The 17,809-nt window shown below is 40.5% G+C and overlaps 1 pseudogene; it reads left to right on the top strand.

Moving 5' to 3' along the window:
• Positions 1-2,513: 2,513 nt before the first annotated feature.
• On the top strand, positions 2,514-15,945 carry LOC140555291 (GTP-binding protein REM 2-like; annotated as a pseudogene).
• Positions 15,946-17,809: the final 1,864 nt, after the last annotated feature.

Below are 17,809 nucleotides of genomic sequence, written 5' to 3'. Positions count from 1 at the left end.
TAATGAAAGCCATGATTGGTCACCCGATGAGGACCAGACAGAAGTCCCCGCAATACATGTCAATACACCCACAACTCCCAGGCCTGGAGACATGTGACCCCTACAAACACAGGTGTTTACTGGTGTAAAATGATTGTGAATGCTTTTGAAAGTGGGACTCGAGCTGGATATAATCTCTGTGTTGTTTAAAGCGACCGTATTAGTCTGGACTCTACAGAGACAGACAACTACCTGTCTAAACGTCGGCGTTCATGGGGCTCTTTTTGGTTGTTCTTTGCTGCCCCCTACTGACGCGGCGCGACACTGCGCGTTCAACTGAGGTGTTTCAGACAGGTCGATGGTCGGAAAGAGTCACCAACGAAAATCACACGACTGAAGATGAATGATCTAGTTGAGCTGTGAGTCTCAAACTATCTAATCGGCCTCTCTTTGTACCCCGTTTCACTGTTTGGGTCTGTTTTCATGGGTATGACTCACTTACACACACACACACACACACACACACACACACACAGAGAGAGAGAGAGAGAGAGAGAGAGAGAGTCTTTAAAAGACAGAGGTAGGAAGAATGAGCGAGAACACGAGAGGGCGATAGAAAAGACTGGGAAGACAGAGAGGTAAAGTAGACAAAATGGTAGCTAGAGAGAGTAGAAAACGAGAAGGAGAGAGATACTAAAATATTTATATTGTTTTTATTTAAAAAGTAAAATTAAAAATATATAATAATTTAGAGGAACGGAGGAGAGAGAGAGAGAGAGAGAGAGAGAGAGAGAGCGAGAGCGAGAGAGAGAAAGAGAGAGAGAGAGCTTTTCTCTCTATAGGTTGAGTGGAGGTGAGTGAGTGGAGAGCGGAGAGCCGCGCGCGCCTCTGAGTGGGAGAGCAGGAGGCGGAGCACGAGGCGTAGTTACCGAGCAGCAGCGCAAACCGGAGTAACGGACGAACCGCGGAGAGGGAGAGAGAGGACCTCTAATGGGCAAGAGAGAGGTAGGAGTACTAGAGTATCTAGCTAGCTACTTAAAGTAGCGCCTGTAGTGCGTTTGACGCCCGGAGTCCTCTCACACGACCGGCTCTGACGAAAACTTTGCTGAAATTGTTGTGAACAGGCGAAGTGCTGCCCAGGCTCTGCGGTCGCAGCGCGCGCCGGTGTGAGCAGCTCTGTGAGAGCGTCTCTGCTAATGGTGGTGTTTGTTTCTCCTGAAGAGATTAGGCTAAAAATGTGCAGCTGCGCGACGAGGCAAAATCAGCCGAAGTGCGAAAATACAAGACGGTGAAACCGTAAGACTATCTAACTAGCTGAAGCTGAAGTCTCCGAGGCTGAGCAGCACTATTTTTTAAGAGTCCTGTCAGGCTGAGGGAGACGGGAGCGCTGAGGGAGCTCCAGTGTGGCGGTGGGCAGACTGTGGTGTTCATTAAGGGGCTCATGGACAGGTGAGCTCACAGTGAGTGACTGGCTGTACTGACATTTAGCTAGTGTAAAGAAAACGTTACAGTGTAGAAATGTGTGCCTGTGAATTTGAGCCTCTCTCTCTCTCTCTCTCTCTCTCTCTCTCTCTGTCTCCCTCTGTCTCTCTCTCTCTCTCTCTCTGTCTCTCTCTCTCTCTCTCTCTCTCTCTCTCTCTCTCTCTCTGTCTCCCTCTGTCTCTCTCTCTCTCTCTCTCTCTGTCTCTCTCTCTCTCTCTCTCTCTCTCTCTCTCTCTCTCTCTGTCTGTCTCCCTCTGTCTCTCTCTCTCTCTGTCTCTCTCTCTCTCTCTCTCTCTCTCTGTCTCCCTCTGTCTCTCTCTCTCTCTGTCTCTCTCTCTCTCTCTCTCTCTCTCTCTCCGTCTCCTCTGTCTCTCTCTCTCTCTGTCTCTCTGTCTCCCTCTGTCTCTCTCTCTCTCTCTCTCTCTCTCTCTCTCTCCGTCTCCCTCTGTCTCTCTCTCTCTCTCTCTCTCTCTGTCTCCCTCTGTCTCTCTCTCTCTGTCTCCCTCTGGTCTCTCTCTCTCTCTCTCTGTCTCCCTCTGTCTCTCTCTCTCTCTCTCTCTCTGTCTCCCTCTGTCTCTCTCTCTCTCTCTCTCTCGCTCTCTCTCTCTCTCTCTCTCTCTCTCTGTCTCCCTCTGTCTCTCTCTCTCTCTCTCTCATCTCTCTCTCTCTGTCTCTCTCTCTGTGTCTCCCTGCCCCCCCCTCCCTCCCTCCTCAAAAGGTCCAGTTTTTAGCATGTTAGGTAACAGTGACTGTGAAGGCTGGTTGCTTCATAGTGTAACGATGTCTCTGAGCTCACCTCTCCTTCCTAGTTATGAGTCAAATTGTAATGATATTAGATATCAGATGAAATCACTTTAACATGATCTGGTGTAAGCATGACAAAACGCTTCGCCCTTACTAGTGGGCACTGTGTGTTGATGACATTCGGGCTCTCCGGAGAGCAGTAGATGACCACAAGTCTGTCAGGGTCCTGATCTAGTTTCCTGATCTTCTCAGATACTGAAACCTAATACTGGTCTCGGGTCACTAATTTGATGTGTTCTCTGTGCAGCATGACTTTGTCCAGTGCCCCGCCACTTCGTAGAGGAAGCACCCTGTTCCATTCAAACATCAGCTCAGAAGGGAGGAAGCGGTCAATGATGACTGTGACTGGACGCCGGGACTTGGAGGAACGTCCCCACTCCGATAAGCTTCATCCCAGCGCAGGATGAGATCATCAGTGCAGACACTGAGGAGAGGCAGGGTGGGCCTCTGAGGATTGCACTGCTTGCCAGAATGGGGTGGGCAAAACGTCGCTTGCTATCGCCCTCGCAGGGAGATAGACAGGACTGCGTCCGTGGATTCTGATGGTACAGTGATTTTCTGCATCCATATAGTCATAAACCATCTAGCAGTCACATTCTACCCCATTCTCCATTAGAAAGTATCTGACCACAGGGGTGGACCCTTTTTAGCTTTGACACTCACATGGTAGTGTATGTGATGCTAACCAAGGGTTATTTATAATGGATCACAACCATCAAGAGTCTGAGTTCTCATCCCGGCTAGTCTAGGCTAGACCACGTGCTGGCATTATTGGCCGTGATTACTGGCAAACCTGACATATTGGTTGGGCTCTAATTCAGATTTACACACTGTTAAAGAATACAAAGTAGGGCACAGCTGATATGAACATTTCATGAGCAATATTAGTGCTCACAACACTAGACAGTCTGATAACTGATAATGTAGACTCAACATTGACATTTTTCTGATTCTCTTATATATACAGCGACTTCCATTTGAATCATGTTACACAGGTAGGAGAATATAGTGTTAGGAGTCTTGCCTAAGGATTATATATAAATATATAATCAACCCAATATTGGTACCCATTTCACTACACCAACCACCCTTAAATTAGATGTTTGTTAGTTTTTAGTCAAATAAACAAGAAAACTGACTTAGGCTTAAAAACACCAAGTTTTGTTATAAATATTCTGTGTGGGTAAATATGTTCATGTTAAGTCTTTGAACAATGTGTTCAAAACAGAGAGGAGCTATAGAAAACCAAATCATAGCACATTTCATTCAGATTATACCATTTTAAACACACTATAAAGTTTAAAACAGTCCGCTACCAAAGTAAATCAGTCAGCCCAGAATGTCAGATTATGTAAACTGTTAACTAAAAAGTGATTTAATGGTTATTAGCAGCACATTTTACCCTAACTGTGTAACTGGATTATTTATAGGATCACAAAGACCAGATCAATATCGCCCAATAATCAAAATTAAAAACAGATTAAAAACCAGGTTAGGACATCCCTGTCTTAAATATAAAAGAAATGTAAGTTCAGAACTAATAAAATTACACTGTAACTATCATTTACACTATATGGACAAAAGTATTGGGACACCTGCTCATTCAGGAGTAACAGTCTCTACTGTCCATGGATCCTCGCTGTGAGGATTTGATTGCATTCACTGAGCCAAAAATTCAGCTAGGTTTATACCTGATGCATGGCAACCAGTGCCAAAAAGGACACAGTTGTGGTGCTTGCTGAAGGTGTAACTCTGCCTTTAGTTTGGTTGGGATGTTGATGATCTCTAGCCCACACCTGGCACTAGACATGGTGCCGATAGCTTTATGTTTATTTGCTCCAGAGAGTGCTATTCTATTGGCAATACTTTGCCTCAGAGACTAGACAAGGTGTAAGTGTGCATTTGCATATCAGTGTCAGCAGTGTCGGTGTCAGTTTGTTTAATTCACTGTAAAATGGGCTATTAATGCTTTTTGCAACTACACCGCTCAGGATTTGATGCACATGATGGCATTTTATGTGCCAGTGTACCACTGGATTTTTGGTGATATCAATTTATTCACAGGACCTCAGCATAGGTTGATATTATCTGCAAACTCATGTATCGCTTGGATCCTTACACAAATAGTCGCAATGATTGATTTACGCAGAGACGAACGTGCAGACCGCACTATATTATGTGCCAATCAACCTGTCAACAAATGTCGAGTTACTTGACAAATATCCTGGTTTATGGACACTCTTACTACACGGTGACTTGCTTAATAGAGATCAGAAACACGACCTTATGGTAGTATAGCAGACTCCAGTGCTCAGTCAAATGTAAGTTGTTTTTTCTGCAGGCTGTGGTGGTCTGTGCTCTGGAGGGAGCTTACTGCTGTTACACAAGCCCTGAGAGAAGGAAGAAAAAAAGAAAACACAGCCCTCCCTTGAGAGCCTTTGACTCTCTTAGGTCACGGCTGTTTTGTGTGTGTGTGTTTCTCGTAGGGGAGGGCTATGTTCGAACTGTCACCGTGGACGACGAGGAGAGCACCATCTTTATATTTGATAACTGGAGACAGGTGAGCTTTTTAAACCTCTGTGAGTGTGTGAGCATGGATTTGAACACATATCCTCACACATATATTCAATATATTTCTATACCACATTTACCTTCTTCATGTACCCAAGCTTCAGTTTAACAATTAGTGTCTTGGCAGTGTGGCCAAGTATCTGTAAAAGTGTCTTACTGCCTAGGTTTTTTTTTGTTGTTATTGTTGATTAAAGTAGTGTGTGCATGATCCATATATCACTTTGACATCTGGTTTAGAATACACCAAAGCAATTCAATCATTAGTCAGTAAGACAGGCTTGAATAAGCAATGTCTTTTAAACATGGGGTAGGGCTTAAGACCAATCTATCTTCACCATAAAAATTGATGATGCATTCATTGAAGTACCTTCTTTACAAATTATCGCAGTGATTGTCCACTTCCGCAGTCTCTTGTAATTTCAAGCAGATCCCATGATCTATTATAATAACATAAGCCTAATTGGACTAATTGAACATTTTAGTAAAAATAACAGCTAGCAATGCATACTTATGAAATTTACTTGCAATCTGGGTGATTTCATATCAGTTCTTTAACATTATACGCTTATAAAAACATATTATAAAATTATGTTGGTATACGTTCTTTTACATTCTTAATTTTTCCTAATTTTCTACAATTTGTCAGTAGTCTCAGATTTCGTCTGACCTTTGCAGCATTTTGAGGTAGGTGAAATTAATTGCAGGAGAGGACTCAACTGCTTTGTGTCCAGCGTGCTTTTGTGTTTTGTGCCTATTAGGGCAGGGTAATAGCTGTGGATATGTTGAAAGTGGCTAGTGATTTGGCTGTGCTCCGCAGGGAGTTGCTACACTAATGAAGGAGAAAGTAAAGCAGTTCTCAGGGAGGCTTTCTGACTTGGTAGGCCTCTAATGGCTTTTCTCTGCAGGCAGGAGAGAGCATTTCCAAAAAAAAAAAGGCTAAAAAGAAAAACATATTAACACTATGAGAAAGATGTAATACAGAAAGTGCAAGGTGCTATAAGAGATCGAAACTTGCAAAAAAGAAAGTACTAGTTTTCTGCAAAAACATTATGACCACCCACATAACAGCTCACTCTACAAGATCCGTGAAGGTCCTATGGTATCTGGTATTGGCAGATTAGTGTTATCAAATAACACTAATCTAAAAACATATATCTAGAGAAGCAGAACTCAGATGTAAAAATACAGAGATGATAGAGGCAACGTCACTAAAGCACCAAAACTGCTAATTAATTGGCAGGCTGAATTAGCATGTTTTTGAAAGTTATTTGTATTTGTTATTTTAGTAGGTTATCAATATATTAGTAGGTTTACAATGGCTTATATATTATATTATAATGGGATTTCTGTCCACTGTTAATAAGAGCCATATTTAATCACTAGTAATAATTTTTTGTTGGTTAAAATAATAAAACCAGAACTAAACACTATATGAAATAGCCAGTTGTGTGTGTGCATCAGCATGCAGTGCCTTTTCTGAGTCTAGCAAAAATAGAGCTATAATGCTTACAAAGGCTTACAATGTTGGTAAATCAAAGTAATTCATGTTATCAATTCCAGCTGAGAAACTAGACAGCATTCATCAAAAGATGGGTGTATTTTCATATTCCCTGATGCAACTAAAACGTCCCTGGAGTTTAGCTAAACCGGATAATGGTAGTATGTTTTACATCTTTTGTACCTTGCATTATCTGCACAAATTTTCAAACTGTATCAAGTACCAGAATTCTGCCATCGTGATATCTCTGCTGCCAACACAAGGAGACCTAAAGACATGGCACATATACACCCACTCACTGACACTCTTTTCACACATTGATATAAACTCGATATGTATTCAACTCCACATCTCCAACAACTAATTTACTTGAGGAGTGAGTACATTACAAGTACTTTCTTGTTTTCTGAGCTGTGGTGGTAATAATGAAGATGTTTCAAAAAGAAATCAAACAGGATCCTTTTTGCACATTGGACTGCAGTTCTAGCTTGCTCTGTATATAGAAAATCAGAATCATACCTAAAGCATAACTAAGTTTTAAATCATTAACTAAAACTGTATCACAGTTTAGACCACAGGCAGCACTCTTAGTATATCCAGTTAAATCTCTGCGCACACTGGCTTGGTCAATTTTCTCCCAAAAATGCTGATGTACTTCAACAGTTCTAATCATTTAAATTAAAAAAAAAGTTCTAACAGTTCTAATCTAGGTCAGATTCACAGTTTGGACATGATATTTGACTGTCATGACTAGGGTTACGAAGGGGTGAAATGTCCAGTAAATTACCGGTAACTTTGGAAATATTCCAAAAATGTAAACTTTCCATGGAAATTTGGGGAAATTTGGGGAATTTATTGGAAATAATAAGAAAAATTGGATAATTTAAAGGAACTGTATCATACACTATCATCAATGCACCATGCAGACACGAAGGCATAACAATACAATAAATGTACCAAGGGAATAAACGGGTAATTAATGGGAATTCATGAGAATAAATGGGAATATTCTAAGCTAAAGTGGAGAAACTTACATATAGATGATAAAAAAATATACTGAAGCATAATCTTGTCTAAAATATTTGAGACTAGTTTATGAACATTAGCAGGCTAGCTACCTATATTGTTTGTCTCAATGGGTTTCTGTAACCAAGAATTAATACTTTTATACTATTAATTAATACTATTTATTCAGGTTTCTAGAAATTATCTGTACATATGCTGTACATGTGATGGAGCAATGAACAGTGCATGCAGAGGGTGTGGTCCCAATAGCCTTGCAGTGTGTTATGTGCCATGTACTCGGGACTGAGGAGCAGCTTTGCTATTCAACTGTTTCGGTATCATATCTAATTATTTTAGCCAACATTATGCTTCAGTATATTTTTACCATCTATATGTAAGCTTCTCACCGTTAGCTTAGAATATTTCCATAGATTCCCATAATTACTCGTTAATTCACATGGTGAATTTTGAATATGGCAACCCTAGTCATGACAACAATGTCTGAGAACATTTGGGGAGTTTTTCAGACCTTTCAAAAGAGCAGCCTCTCATTAGGTTAAGCATACCAGTCATGTCTCCCAAAATGGATAGTTTGATGGTAAACAAACATATTTTTTAGCACAGGTGTTTCAGACTCCAGTGATGCAGCACCACATTTTTTGTGTGTATTTCTCTTTTTGTAAAGCACCTGATTCAACTTATTCACTAATCATAAAGTAACTGTGACAACACTGGAGTTCAGCACCATGGAGAGCTCAAATAAGGACTTTTGCATGGCCTTCATATTCAGGTCTTCTAAAATTACAAAAGGCACAAAACCTATCAGATACTCTCTATTTGTGCTCTTTTGTGTCACGTCAAAGGGGTACACCAGGAACTACATGTTAACATAAGCATTTATACAAAATTCCATTATTCTTGCTCATAAGAGACTTAGTAGATCATCTGCTGGTATTGTTTTTGCCCTCACATGTGTTGAAACACCAGCAGCCGTTTATCTAATCAGCATGGTTCCTGCGTATGTTTCAGATGAATCATGTATTTACACTGACAATAACACATTGCTCACACTCTCCCTTTCTCTCTCTCTCTCGCTCTCTCTCTCTCTCTTTCATGCTGTCGCTCTGTGACAGGATCTGTCCACGCTGATGTGCGAAGTATGCGTGTTGGTGTTTTCAGTGACTGACAGACGCAGCTTCCATCGCACGGCTCAGCTCCGCCTCCTCCTCAGGGAAAACCAGCCCCAAACGCCCATCATCCTCGTAGGCAACAAGAGCGACTTAGTCCGCTCCCGAGAGGTCACTACAGAAGGTATGTTCGGTTTAACCCCCTTACACTCTTAAATGGTTCTTGAATGGTTCCTATATAAAGGCAGAGGGTTCTGTACAGAGCCATGATAGCCATTTAAACGCTTAGGTGGTTCTTTGCTTGTGAGGATCTTTGCATTGATGAAAAACCTTTTGCAGATTGTTCTTTAATGAATGTTTAAGAATGAACATTTTTTCATGTACATAGTATCTGCTGATGCTAATGCATAAATATATATACATTTTAAAATTCTGTATCTACCTGGATCAGCATTATAGATATAGTAACATTTATTTCTGAAGAGTTGACCCTGCCATCTGCAAATTTAATCAAATGCAGACATTTTAGCACAGTGTTATGTAAATATTCTGCTCTTCTAAAGTTAATAAAATAATCAAATGCTGGTTTAAAAATCTGTCTGACGCCAGTACTTTTCCATATTAAAGCAAATACCATCCAATACTGATATAATTCTGATATCATGTGCATTCCTAAAAAACATGTTATCAAATTGGAGTGTCATTAAATGGCACCACTGTAATAATGCTACATTTCAAAAGCCATTATATAGGATTTGCAATATTTGGCAAGTGTCATGCAAACAGTGGTGGTGCAGCAGCTGTACATGGACATTTGGAGCCTATAACTGCTTGTAATAGACATTGGGCCTGTTTACACCTAACATTAACTTGTTTTGTATCTGGAAAGTATCTGGATCTAATTTGACTGGATTCTGTTTACATTAGTCATTAAAATGCATTCCCAGTGTTACCAGATGAGATCCAGTTTTACTCTCCCACAAACAATTGACTTTCCCCTCTGGGGGACTGTTAACAGTTTATGGTTACATACAATGTTTGGAAAAGTAGAGGGTTCTCGTGCTCCCGTAACAAAGAAACAAACTCTGTAATACTGCTCTCACCTCCCAGTAAATATGCAAGCATGCATACGCCAAGGCAAGATGGAAAGAGAAGCCAAGATCCACAATGCGTGTTGGGGGTGTTTACACCTGAAATCTGAATGGGATCAATCACCCAAAATGCATGTTAATGCCAGTTGTAAACAGGCTTTGGTTTGGATCTCCCAAAAGCATCTTAGCACAAAAGTGATTCTTAAGTGGTCAAGCAAGGCATCACACTGAACCCAGTAATCAGGAGATCGCAAGATCAATCCTTGGCCAAAGGAGCATGACTAAACTTATCTTCTCAGGGATGTTGGGTGGGATGGCCCCTTCCCCTCGTCTATCAGTGTGATTCTAGCCAGTCTGGTCGTCTCTTAGCTAATGTTACAGAATTGTCAAATAGCTTCAGTGATGCTGTTTTAGAGGGTATTCGAAAAGATGTTGTTGGCTGGCTTCATGTGTCTAAAGGGAAGCACACACACTCTCACTTGCTTTGAAAAAATTCACACATTTGATGATCTCTTCAAGAGCATGCATTGCGTTTGGAATGGAAAGTTTTGGTTTCAAAACGAGGCTGAGGCACGTCCAAGCCCAAATACAATTCTACAAATTCACACATCAGTTATATTACATATATATTACATTGGTGCACCAGGTTTGCAAAAAGCAAGGCTGTGTTACACTCATCACGCAAAGCCAGGGTGATATGCAGCCTCTTTGTTGCAAATTGCCTTAGAGCATTGCAAGGTACCAGAAAAACAAGCCCACAAGCTCAGTTAGGCCAGTGTACAGCATGATTCTGTAACGCTGGTGAAAAGGCAGGCTGCTTTTATTTGCTTTTTGGAGTCCTCTGCGAGCCAGTGTTCACTGTGCAATGAAAGCTTAACTATCCATAAGAATATTACATCTTATACCTTATATCTTAAACCAATGTTAGAATGCATATCAAAGCTTTACCAAAAGTCAGCTTAGATCCCACCCAAAAAGCTCTGTATACAGGCACTGATGAGCTCAGACTAGAAGCATGTGAGTCTCACCATCACTTTCAGGTCAGGGAGGGAGCTGGAAAGGAATTGACAGGCACATGGTCAGTCTGCATGTAAACATTATGCACATGGATCGAAGACCTTTAAATTAGACTAGAAACTAGAAATGAGAAAGAGCTGTTGTGCTCTCAGATATAAGACTTTATCCTCTAAACAGATGTGATTCGTGATACGTGGCTATACACCACTGTTCATGGACAGTTGGTTCTTCAGCCATTTGAATGGTTTGCCTTTAACTAAGCAAAAATCGCTTGTTTAATTCCGGTTTGACCGTTCTGCCTAATAAACACAGTCATGTATTTATGCCATAATTTGCTGTAACCCTGTGCTCTGTTTTGGCATCTCTCTGGAAACCAAACCATTTCCACACAAACAGCCCATGCACATTCTTATTTCTTATTAAATGACACACATTTGGTAACCCATGAAGCAGGTATGAATATGGTCATCTTCAATAAAATAGTTAAAATGGATGATATTTACAGTTTATATTGCCCAGCACTACTTTAAACCAAATAATCTGCACAGTTGGTGTTGACTCTTGATATTCGTGACTTCTTTACATATTTTGGTTAGTGTAATATAAGATCAGTGTCTGTGGTAGGCAGACCACAATTAAAATGCAACATTGTAACTACACTTATAATCGCAGCAGTAGCTACCTAGGCAGCTCAAGGGAACTCTCCAATTGGTGTTACTGTGTGTGAATTACCAGTGGGTGTTTTTAAGCCTTTCCATCCTGTTTTATGGCCAGCTAGCTTCGTATGTGTATTGATATTTACACAGATTCCACACAGTTAAGTGGTCATGCTCATTAAGAGAGAAGTTATAAGGTCACAAATCTAATAATGACATACAACAGGACATACTAAAGACGTTAGTTTAAGCTGTCTTCCCTTCCATAAGTGCACATGTGTTCTCTGACAGCGAGTTAATTCAGCAGTTCAGATCAGCATGCAGTGCGGAGATGTGTGGCCCACAGCCAAATCATTCGAATGTAGATCTAGCTCGGTTCAAATTCTAAAAATATCTGAGCACAGTTGTGCAAGTGTAGATTTTTGCGCAGTGTGACCTTTAAATTCATTTTTTTGTATCAGTGGTAAGCAGTCAGTGCTCTCCTTTCACCCTGCCTTCATTTGCCCCATCTCTCCCTCTTCTTTCACTCGCTCTTTGTCTCTCTCTCTTTCTGTCTCTCTCTCTCTCGGTTACTGCTGTCTTCTAATGAACCTCCTACTCTGCCTCTGCCTCTCTTTAAATCTTGCACTCACCCTCTCTCTCTCTCTCTCTCTCTCTCTCTCTCTCTCTCTCTCTCTCTTTCGTCTCTGTGGTGACAGACTCTATGTGTGAGTGTATGCAGGCGGTTGTTTGTGCATGGAAGTGTGTGTGAATATTCCTTTTGGTGTGTGTGTGTGTGTGTGTGTGTGTGTGTCCTATGTGGGTCCCAGCTGGAGGAATGGGATGTTGGCAGATTTATGAAAGCGTAGATGCACACTGGCAGAGAACAGCAGCAACCACTCAGTGTGGGTGGAGAGGAGGATGGGCTTTAACATGAAACTATACACGCATACACACACACACACACACATGCAAAAACACAAAATCTTAGATTGCTCTCACTGGCTGCATTTTTGTGCGTTTTCATCTGGGTTTAAAGACACACACACATAGATATGCACTCAAATAGACACTTTTAGATCCTGTGGGTTTGTGACTGTTGTGTGTAATCTCAGCTGTGTGTGTTGGTGTGTGTGTGTACGTGCCTGCAGCATGTTACATGGCATTTGGGGTTAATTACATTCAGAGGCGTCAAATGGAAGATAAAGTGCGCTCTCTCTAACTCTCTCTTTCTATCTCTGTCTTTCTCTCTTTCTGGACTCGAGCTACTTTACAGCCCTCCAGAAAATTCTTTGAGCCAAAGAGATTTAGCTGTTCTACTTGTCTTTGTATCTACCATCGGGGACGTATCACGCTTTAATTAATGGAGCTTTTAATTTGGGGCAATTAGGGAAAATTAGCATTGGTGGTGGTGGTGGAACTTAATCTGTTCCCACTAGATTATCAGCTTGGCACATCCATTCCCAATTGCGTCTCCCTCTCTGTCCGTCTGAGTTTTTTTCAGGAGAGGTCTTTAGAAGTGTGTGTGTGTCAGTGTGGTATAAAGGTGAAGTTCTATAATGAGGGTTTTCTTCTGGAGAGGCCCAGGTATCTGTTATACTACTCTGTGTGTAATGTTTACAGGGCACGGTGAGTATGACTCAGAGAAAGAGGGGGGAGAGCGTAGGGGAGAGAGAGGATAGGAAAGAGAAGAAGGAGCGAGAGAGAGAGAGAAAGAGAAAGGAAAGCAGAACTGAAGACAAGTGCCTGCACTCTGTGACCCACCCTGAACCACAGTAATGAGTTGGCTGATTTTCTCTCTCCTTCCAATCTCCTTCCTTCCTTCTGCTTCTCTGCGGTCTATATTTACCACCATGTCTCTGTTTTGTGTTTCACTCAATTGTAGACTCTATTAGAATGCTATCTGCAGCAGCTGCCAAAGCACTTTCAAATGTCTCATTCTCAGTGAGGAACCGACGTTGAATCAACGCTGAAATCACATACATGAGCGCCGTTTGAGCATGGATTCAACAACTAAACATTTGCAGGGATTTTTGCTTTGGCCCATGCTTGTTCTTCATATTTTCACTCATATACTGAAGCTAAATACATATGCTCCATTGTGTCCTCCCCCAAAATTAGCATTAGTTTAAGCTGATTTTAAAACAAAAAAAGCTAAAGCCTCAGACTTAAGACCCATTTAGACATAAAGAAGTGTGTTACCTTGTCCCTAATTTGTATACTTAGATATTAACCGAACAGTTGTTAATAGCAATAATTGCTTTATGACCAGACTCAGTACCAAATTGTGATATTACAGTTAAAATACACAATAAATACATTGTTACACCTCACTTGAATAATCCATTTACAGTACTTCTTTACGCTGAGGGTCTAAATGCAAGCCGGATTTGAACTGTGATATTCTCTTGTCTGGTGCAAAACCTTCTTGTCATTCTTGAGACATGTCTTTGACTTGTCTTTCTCCTGTGACTGTGCTCAAAACCTTTTTGCTACTGCTCATGTCCTCCCCCTACTTTCCTGCTGCTCCCTTTCTTACCCTGGAAGCAGGAGGAAAGGTGAAAACATGCAGTAACTGGGAAAACAGGACAGCTGATCCACTTTAATGGCATAAGATTTGACATTGATTACTGATTAATACCAGTTGCGTGGGTGTACACAAAAGCATAAAAAAAAGATTCCATTTGATGTTATATTGCATTTAATAAAGAAAAAGTCATTAGATTATAAAGGTTATACAGTTTTGTTACCACTCTGTAGGTCTGTAGGTTCGAGCTTCCCAATCTCATAATGTCACGAGGCTGGGAGGCTTTTGACAATGGAGCCCTGAGGAGAGGAACACAAAAATTGTATTCCTCAGTATTTAAGAAATCTCAGCTGCAGTTCATAAAATTTACTTAACTCAATATAAACTGTTGACCAAACTGAGATAAACAACTAAAAAATGTGAGTAATGAGTACATTTGACTAAACTTTTTTTAACAGGTTTACCTGTTTTTCTGCCAAAATATTTCTCCAAACCTGACCAAAAGAAGCAGAAACTAGCCCAAAATATGATTCTGAATGTAAACATTTAAAATGTACAACCCCCCAAAATTATATCTAGATAAATAAACTTATTACATAAACTGAAAAAATTATCAATGAGGTCATGTGTCTATGTTTGTTTTGTAGACTATTTTAGGGCGGTCAGGGCATGACCCTGAAACATCTATCAAAGCATACGCAGCATCCTGTGTGTAAATATTGATGCCTTGGATAAGAGAGCATGCTACTTTATTTCCCAATTATATCATTGTAATGCCCCCTTTGATCAGAAGCAGAAATATTGTAGTTAGTTAAATAATTCAAATGCTTTTCATTGCAACTGCTTCAACAAACTTGTCTAATAATTCTTTAAATATTAAGAGTGTCAAAAGGCAGCATGCACCTCTCTACTGAAGCAGTCTTAATTCTTCGAGGTAGGCTTTTCACTAGATTTTACCTGCTGTGAAGATTCGATTGCATTCTGCCACAAGACTTTCTGGATGCCAAATGATACTTTAAAATAGAATAAAACTCCAGCAGTCCAGCACAGATATCTTTCCACTGCTGCACACAGCCCAATGCTGAGAGGTTTCCAGCAAACGCTTAGCTTTGGTCGTAGTAGCCTCAGGCTGAGGAGGGTCCCATTCTATTGACAGGGATGTCCATAAAGTTTTGGACACGTGAAGTGTCTGTGTATATATATTTTACACTTTGTTCCTCATCCCTGTCTGTTTTTCAGAGGCTCGATCCAGCGCTGCTCTATACGAGTCTCCATATCTGGAGCTGTCCGCTTCTCTGGACCACGGCACCACAGAGCTCCTGGAGCTGGCAGTTCGAGCAGCTCGTGGCGAGAGTCTGGGTTCCCTGGGTGCTGGAGGAGAAGGGGCAACAGGTGGCCGCCGCGAGAGCCTGACCACACGAGCCAAGCGCTTCCTCGCCAGCCTGGTGCCGCGATACCCGCGTGAAAAGGAACGTGAGAGTGGCAAGTTCTTCAGGCAGAAATCTCGCTCCTGTCACGATCTTGGAGCTCTGTGAGCACAGAGAGTGAGGGCAGGAAGAGAAGTAGAGAGATAGATAACGGTATGTCAGTTTGTTGAACTGAAAGGCAAAAAGACTGGTTAGAGTTCTTGATTGTTGTGGCAGATGTTGTGGAAGATTTTCAGAGCAACGTGGGAGGATTCATGAAATATTACAGAAACAATGAACATGAAAATTATGAAAATGAACAAAAACGGTTTCATGATTACATCTAGAATGTTTGTGATTGCGTTGTAGAGCCGTAGCGAGTGTTAACCACTGTACACTACTCCTGTACATATGTCGCCATTGGTTCTGTCATGTACCATCATAGCTGAGGGCCAATCATAGCATTTAGTACATGCAAACTGTAGAGCTTTGACTGACTGAACAACTGTATTGTGCATGCTCTGGTATGGTAAGAAAAAGGTAAGAAAACAAGTTCACTCAAATGGAATTTGTGTATTGTAAATTCATTAGAGCTGCAGAGTCAATTGAATAGATTCATAGTCTTGAGAAAAGTGTTTTTCCAGACCCTTTGAATGAACGTTTCACACTGCAGTATCACACATTTGACTGTACCACTGAAGATGTACTGTATGTGCAAGAACATTTTACATGTACTAAAGGCTTCTGAAGGTTTTGTCCTCCATTACTGAGAGGTAAATTAAATGTATTTCAAAATCTGACAATTTTGTTTTCTTGTTTTGTGCTAAGAGTAACTCTCTTCAAATAACTACTTGAATAAAGGGGTATTTTAACAGAAACCTTACTGTATGAACACAAAAGATTTTGATTTTGTATTTTTAACAATTATTTGACCCTATCAATAATTAAAGATTTCTGCTCCTGATTGATCGTTTATATCTGTATAGTGACGTCCAGCCTACTGAAACATAATGACTTAACCTCAAGAGGGCAGCATTTCTCCAACAGGTTCTGAGCGACTGAGCGAAAGAGAGTAGGTGGCTAACAGCAAACTCCATATAATATCTCCTCTCAAAGCTTAAAGCAAAGTAATTAAATGCAGTTCTGGCATAGCTTTCCACAGAACCGCAGTGAGCATGGTCAGGTTCACCATATTAAATTCTATTCATTGGAATATTCAAGCTGTGTCAGTATTCAGCAACTACTTGCAGTGTACGAGCAATTGAGTGGCACATGTCTTTTAATGGAGAGTCTCCATTTAAAATACTGTTATCAGGACTAGGTTTAAATGTAGTATTTTGAAAGACACCTAAAATATCTGCAAACCAGTCTGTGAAAAAAGATATAAAATAACCATTTGAGGTGCATGATTTAGAGCATCTAGACCAATAGTATGAACATTTATAATTACATTAATTTCTTTTTAAGTACATCAATTATTAATTGTTTAACAATCTTTTTATCTTTATATTTCCAAGGTGCCGCTCTCATGTACCATATCTGTACTCTGCTGACCTCATCTTGTGGGTGTCACGGATGAGGACTGGAGGTTTGTGAACTGAAATGTGTAGACATTCAATCAGTAAGGATTGTGTTTTGCAGAAATGGGTCTAGTATTACATCAAGCATCTAGTTTAGTCTAAGAATGGGCTTAATCCTAACAGTACAATGAGTCAAAGTCTGTTCTAGAGGCAAAGCAACAATATACACCCATATAGTATTCCCAAGTTTTCACCAACCCTGCACTGCATGATTTAGATTTTTCTTACACTAACACATCTGACCATGAAGGAATTGGTTATCTCTTAGATCTGGAGTTGTAGTGCAGGGAACATTAAACTGCAGTGGATGGGCACAGTGGAGTTGCTGGAGTGCCTTCCAAAAGTATCAGTGCCCTTGGTTTAAAAGAACATATAAGGAAATGAAAATATTGATCTGATAGACCCTAGACAGATCCTATAGATATCCTACTATGTGGATTCATGTCCAAAATCTCTGGACACCTCTTCTAATTTGCTAAGTCAGCTCCTTTCCACTACACTCTCTGCTGTTGTTCAACTGTGTGATGTTGTCTACAAAAGTTTCTAAATGGAAAATTTAGAGATGTCTAAAAAGGTTTTCGCTCCACTTTAGTCATTTCAATATTTTATATATTAATATTAAGAGGAAAAACATTATTAACAGTTTTCATGACACTGTGATCACCATTTAGACCATTTACATCACATTGGTATAAGTTAACGCAGATGGGCATGTTACAACTGGATCATGAATAAAATAATTAAGCTATACCAGATAATGCAATTATCTAATTATTCAACTCACATTGAACCCAGAAGAAGACTAGAAGAGAATAGAAATCTCCACCTATCTTAAAATGTCTTCACAGGGTCTACAGGTAGCTCTTGTAACAGTTGGAAGTACAGCATCTACCATTTGATTTTCATAGGAGGTGTGTGAGGAGGAAACCTTTGCTGTCAGAGCAAGACTAAAGTGTTCCAGAGAACACCTAGACCAACACTAGCACATCTGGAACAATGTGCTTTGGATAGATGAAGCCAAAGTTGAACTACATTGGCACAGTAACTGAAGACATGTTTGGCACAAGCATTTGAACACAAGCACTCA

This window comes from Salminus brasiliensis, chromosome 1 (assembly GCF_030463535.1).
Source record: "Salminus brasiliensis chromosome 1, fSalBra1.hap2, whole genome shotgun sequence".
Lineage (NCBI taxonomy): Eukaryota > Metazoa > Chordata > Actinopteri > Characiformes > Bryconidae > Salminus > Salminus brasiliensis.
The sequence above is the reverse complement of the archived record's forward strand: the minus strand, read 5'-3'. Positions and strand labels throughout refer to the sequence as shown.